Source organism: Sparus aurata, chromosome 6, assembly GCF_900880675.1.
Source record: "Sparus aurata chromosome 6, fSpaAur1.1, whole genome shotgun sequence".
NCBI lineage: Eukaryota > Metazoa > Chordata > Actinopteri > Spariformes > Sparidae > Sparus > Sparus aurata.
Genome location: NC_044192.1, coordinates 32,778,795 through 32,784,794, shown reverse-complemented (window position 1 = coordinate 32,784,794; position 6,000 = coordinate 32,778,795). Strand labels below are relative to the sequence as shown.

Genomic DNA, 6,000 nt, shown 5'->3' with positions numbered 1-6,000 from the left:
TCGGCATTCAAGAAAGATGGCGTACGAAGAGCGAGACGAAGCTACATCTTGTACACTTCGTATATGGTGTACATGATAATTACACAAACTAGGGGCACAATGGCGCTCTTGCTTGTGGTGATTTCGGAGGAAAGACGCCGCCACCGTCCGTCTACTTCCGGCTCACGGCCCCGGGGAAAAATCTCGCGCCTGCGCAGAACGCAAAATCCGATCCGATCCGCTGGAATGTATACATGCAGGAGTAATGCGACTATCAATCGAATAATCTGGGTGCTTTAATTCGTCGATGAGAAATCTGATCCGGTCCGATTTTAGTCAGACTAAGGTGTATACATGCATCTTAGAAATCCCATCATAGTCAGACTAACACAGTAAGTAGGTTTTCTTGAGTGTCATGTAAACGCACTGACTGTAGACCTCTGGCTGCCTGATGACAACAAATGTATATCAATCAAGCAATCATCGAAACACCATCAATCAGATTTCAAACAAAAGAGCAACAAAAAAAATAATTTAAATGTTGTAAATCCATATAAACAAGCCTGCAGGTGAAACAGTGACCGGCATGTTGACTTAGAGAGTACTCCAGCCATGGATTGTCCCGATACCAAGAACTGTGGAATGCCCTCTTCCTTGTTCCATGTTGAGTTCTTGGGAACATTTTCAGACATGGCTGAACAGGACCCTTCTCTCTGGATCTTGAGATGTCTAGAATACAAATTGTACTTTAATACACGATTAAGTACTGTGGCTCACAGTGGCTAACTTATAGGTTTATGTGTAGAGCATTTGCACAATTAAAAGCTTCTGTTCAATGTAAGTGCAGCTGAATCTGGACCTTAGGCTAATTGATGCCATTAGCAGCACCTGTGATTGCCATACTATCATGTCAGAATAGCTGCTGTTCAAAAGGTTCATAGATAGTTTAGTAAGTATGGGCCTACCACTTGGTCCTTTAGGTGCACAATATGTGGTGCTTGATGTGGATGTGGGGGGTTCAGTGGCATCTCCTCCTAGCAGCTCTGGCTCACTGTCTTCCTCCTCAGAGACAAATGTATGTGTCACTTGATTGTCACTACAATAGATGAAACTGCATTGTAAAAAAATATGGATGCAGTAAAAATGAATAAAACAGCAATAAAATAACATCACACACAAAATCATCTAGTGTTACAAGCTGAATCAACATTCAAAATCAGGCTCAATCTGTCAAAATCACCTTTTGTTACAGTGTGAGGCCAAACTTTTCAATGTCCTAACTGGGCATGCAGATTACTGCCTCTGTCAGCTCTGACCTGGGGCTGGTAGACTGGCTCCTTGTGTCTGAACACACTGACTTGCCTGGATAGCTCCAGGTTCAGAGCTGACAGAGCTGCTATCATTGGGGCTGGGGTCAGTCTGGACCTGAGCTGTGCCTCTTCATTCTTATCTGTCCTTACACAAAACAAGACAGCCTGGTTACACTCCGACATTGTGTTATGCAGAATCTTAAACTATTCGTCCTCATTCTCGTGCTGTAGGTTAGTTTAAAATCAACTGCCAGCCAAGCTACTATACAATTAAACTGGATCATGTACGCTATTTAGCGCTAAGTAAGCTAGCTATAATTTAGACCTTCACAATAGCAAACAGGCTACATGGACACTGACATGATCTCTGAGTATTCATGACAGTTTGTTTTGAGCTCTAGTATGACATTCTTGCTAACTGAGTTGATTTAAAGTCCCTTACTGAAAAACGAACTATTACCTGGCTCCCCCACAATATTCTAAGCTAACGTTAGTGCTAAATAGCTTCAGGCTAACATTAGGTCATTGTCTTTCATAACGTTGGCGGCTGTGCGGGGCGGAACATGTAGCGTCGCCTTCTCCTCCTCCAGATGCATCATTTTTTCTAATTACGGTAATCTCCGTTAGCCTACTGTGCAAGTAAGCTAGCGGTTAGCCTGCTCGCACAGTTGAACTATTGGGGACGAGATCTCTTCTCTAAATGTGCAGTCAAATCGTCAGTGTACAAAAATTGCTCATCAGGAACCACTTTAAAACTTACCTCAGGGTGATTTAAAGTAGGTCCTCTCGATCCATTCGTGTTTTGAAAGACATTTATTCTGCCTCCCGCGTTTGCCTTTCCGTAATGAGCTACTGTCAACGAGACGTGCGGTGACCTGTCAATCAACTGGCCATCCCTGTAGCCCCGCCCCTTTATGAATTTTCATACAAATATTGCTGCATGAAAATTCTTTTCAGGCCAATTTAGCCAAAAGGTGGCAAATTATTACAAAAGTAAAGCAATTTCAAATGTGAAAACTGTTTGGTGAGTGAGTGATTATGTGAGTATTGGCTGGGACTGTGTGTCAGGCATAATAACTGGCAAAAAAAATGAAGGTGGGCACCGTAAGTGATACGAGGAGGACGCGAGAGGTCTATAAATACGGGTGGAGTTCCTCGTTTCTATTGTAGGAGATGATTTCACTGATACAGTTCCCGCTGTATAGCTGGTTGATCCATGCCTCACAGCATGGGTCCCGCTAAGCTTGAGCGCATGACACCCCGCAGACAGGCAGTCCCCGCCATGAGTGACGGTTGAGGCCCGGCTCCCTCTCATAGGCCGAGGGACGCCCGAGCGGGGTGCCAATGCACGGCAATACAGCGGTAGAGCTGCGGTGGAGTTAGCTCCTACCCGGCTGCTACTAAACAGGTAGAGTAGTAGTCGGTTATATAGTTTTGTATTTCATGTCAATGTGAAAGCTTCAATGACTATGACAGAAATCAATATTATTTGTTTATTTTAAATATTATATTATATTGTTATCATATTACATTACTTTTAAGTAATGCTAAACCCTTGTTTGAGGTGAAAAAGAGTTGTCTTTACTTTATGTGTAAACGGTTCAGAGGGGCAAATAACTTTTTTGGGACATTAGGGGAAAAAAAGATGAAATCAGAGCCTGCATGGCTTATAAATGTGGCAGGTTGACATAAAGTAGTTAGATTGTGTTCTTTAATAGTGGTGTCATTGAGTCCCTGTTTTGTCATTTGCTAGTTCCTCATGATGTGACCCTGCCTGCATTTGGGGTGTCGTGTCACGTGAGCACTGACTGAGCTGATGGTGGGGGTCGAGGGTTTGTTGCACCTCTTGATCATGTGAAACTTAATTTGTATTATTTGTGTGTAAACTAATAAAATATCACAAAAAAGTGAATGCATCAAATATAAAGATATTAATGTTTAACATCTAGTCTAGAAATGTTTGAACACAGAAGAGATATTCTGCTTTGTTTTGTGTCTCATATGATTTTACCTTTTTCCTTTTTTGTCTTAAAATGACCTGTACTTCTTCTCCTTGATTAAAAAAAAAAAACCAAATCAATGATTATGCGAATGTTTCTAATTTGAAAAGTTAAAATACTGGACATAAAATGCCTCCTGCTTCCCTGTTTAGTCTATTATGTCTTCGTCTCAGTGTTTACTGGTGGTTTTTACCTGACTGACGGCTTCCAACAGTTGTGATGTCATGGCTGAGGTCACCGTGATGGTACAGGTGTGCTGTTTTTCTTATTGTACCTGTACAATATGTAATGAGTTTGAACAATGAGTGAAAAAACCTGCTGTCACCAAGTCGGGCATTGGCAATGTCCTCTAGCGACGCCAAAGCAGCGACTGTATCATGTGGCACAGTCATTACACACAGCTCCAGCACTTAGTGCTGTTTAAAGGACCTGATAATAGGTCACACCTGAAGGGATTCTTACTCCCCAACTATACAGGAATGACTATGTGGCATTTTTACATGAAATAGATATTTAAGAGACCCATGGGAATGAATATCATTAGATAGCATCTCTTCTGTCATGTTTCATCACCAGGTTAGATCACATTTTAAACCTTTCAACTCTTTAAACGTCATCAACATTTGAGCTGTCTGACACCTGACAGGTGTTACTGATCACATTAATGATGTGATGTAGAAGTCTCCCAGTGAACCATGGAGGTGTGACAGACAGTGAGCCATGATTCATCATATCAGTGAGATTCTTTGGTAGCTCCAAAACAACAGCTATAAATGACATTACAGTAGAGAAGAATCTTGTAAATACATCAAGTAAGGAGAAATAGCCTATAAAATGGAGTACAAATGAATGTTGGAACAAGCAACAATAAAGAGCAGTCAGTAATGATATTCAGTGTTAAGTAAAGGTTTCAGATAAAAAGAAGCAGTTCATAATGAATAAAGAGCTGATATTACACACACACACACACACACACACTCACCACCAACGTCACAAAAAGGTAGATGTTAGGTGTCACACTGGCTGCTGTGACTGATGCTCACTGCTCCTCTCCTCCAGGTGGAGGCGGTGTAGGACAAACAAACACAGCTGGTTTGTGGAGGGTTCTGCAGGAAACAAGAAGCTAAATGAGCAGTGATAAAGTTGCTGTAACATATAAATACGTTGTTGTTGAGAGTGTGTGTGTTGAAGAGTATAAAGACTGGGTCCCGCTGTGTTACTCGGGCTGCACTACAGCGTCTATTCACAGGCGCGATCCCACTACTGAGCGGCACGGGGGCTTTGACCTGCTCCGTCTCCGACCTGGGCCGGTGCACCCCTCCTTAGACGACCTGGTGGTCCCGGGCTCCCCCAGGAGCACCATATCGATACCGAACTTAGTGCGGACACCCGATCGACATAGTCCGCTGCAGCTCAGAGATCCTGAGCTCAAACGATCCTCCAGCCTCAGCCTCCCGGGAGCTTGGATTACAGGCGCGCGCCACCGCACCCGGCGAGCAAACTCTGCGTCATAGAGGGTCTGGACTTTGACTGACGTGACGTCATCAGGGAGTACCCTCAGGGAGCATTTAGCGACGAAACAAACCTGCAGTGTTTACTCAATAGATTTTTCATGGGAACTATTTTGCAGAAGACTACAGAGGGACACAGTTTGAATCAGGGCTGGCTCTTGGCATAGGACATACTACTAATTCATGTACTTATTTATGAATTTATTTATTTATCCTCATTTGCAATACATTTTCCTCTGTTTTTGTTGTTCTGTTTGTTATTATGTGTGGTGTCGTTAAGTGCTTTTAAAGGCGCCTTTAAATAAAATGCATCATTATTATTCATTATTACTATACAGGCGGTCGCCAAGAGCCCACATGTTGGAGGGCCACTGCAATTAAAAAAAATATATATATTCTGCCTAAAAAAAATAACAAATGAACAAAGAATGAAAGAAGAACAAACTGTGCCTCCCTGATGCTCGTAGATGTAGGCTAGGCTAGTTGAAACACTGACGCTACGAGCTCGCCAGTCCACGCCCCTTTTTTCGAGGTCAAAAGCCCTCATCTCAGACGGCCGAGCGGTTTAGATGCATGTCATTTCGAGTGTTCCAATGCGCATGCGTTCAACTGCTGAGCTACGAGGTTGGCGAGTTCGCGCCCAGATCCGGACCAGCTTCCGCCAGATGTCCGCTGCCCATGTCTGCGTCTATAATAACCAGTTCCGGATTTTTAAATGTGGGAATAAAAAGCACCAACGTCGTTTTCATAAATACAGTGATTTTTGATCATCTAATAATAACAATCATGGAAGCAAAAATTAACAAAGTCTGTAAACTGGCAGTGAGCCCTGCTTTCTTTTCTGTTAGCAGTGAAGTGATGAACTCTTTAAACTATCATAATAATAAACTTATTATTATTATTATTATTATTATTACTATTATCATTATTATAAGTAGTAGTCGTAGTCATACTATATTAATCAATTAATATATCAAAGTAATTATCATTATTAAAAATAAAAATAACAATAATAATATTAATAATAGTTTATTACTATGTTTCTACATATTCTTGACTTTGAATGGGAGCAGCTGTAACGTATGTGTGTGACTGTTTAAATGAGATAGCCTACATTAACTTATAGCACTTTGTAGAAGGAGCGTCACAAGGACGACATTTTGGCAAATTGAAGAAATGTGGTGGTGGTGGTGGTGCACA

General features: G+C 41.9%; 1 long non-coding RNA gene across 2 annotated transcripts in view; it reads right to left on the bottom strand.

The window, feature by feature from the left end:
• Window positions 1–317: 317 nt before the first annotated feature.
• Window positions 318–6,000, bottom strand: part of LOC115584166 (uncharacterized) — a 55,292-nt gene continuing 49,609 nt past the window's right edge. The window contains exons 1-3 of one of the 2 annotated variants that reach the window (XR_003984502.1): window positions 2,050–2,248; window positions 945–1,075; window positions 318–708 (exon numbers count right to left, since the gene is read on the bottom strand). This is a non-coding gene — a long non-coding RNA (uncharacterized LOC115584166). Of the gene's footprint in view, window positions 709–944; window positions 1,091–2,049; window positions 2,249–6,000 lie in introns of those variants that run through there. The other variant, XR_003984503.1, reaches the window with a different exon arrangement.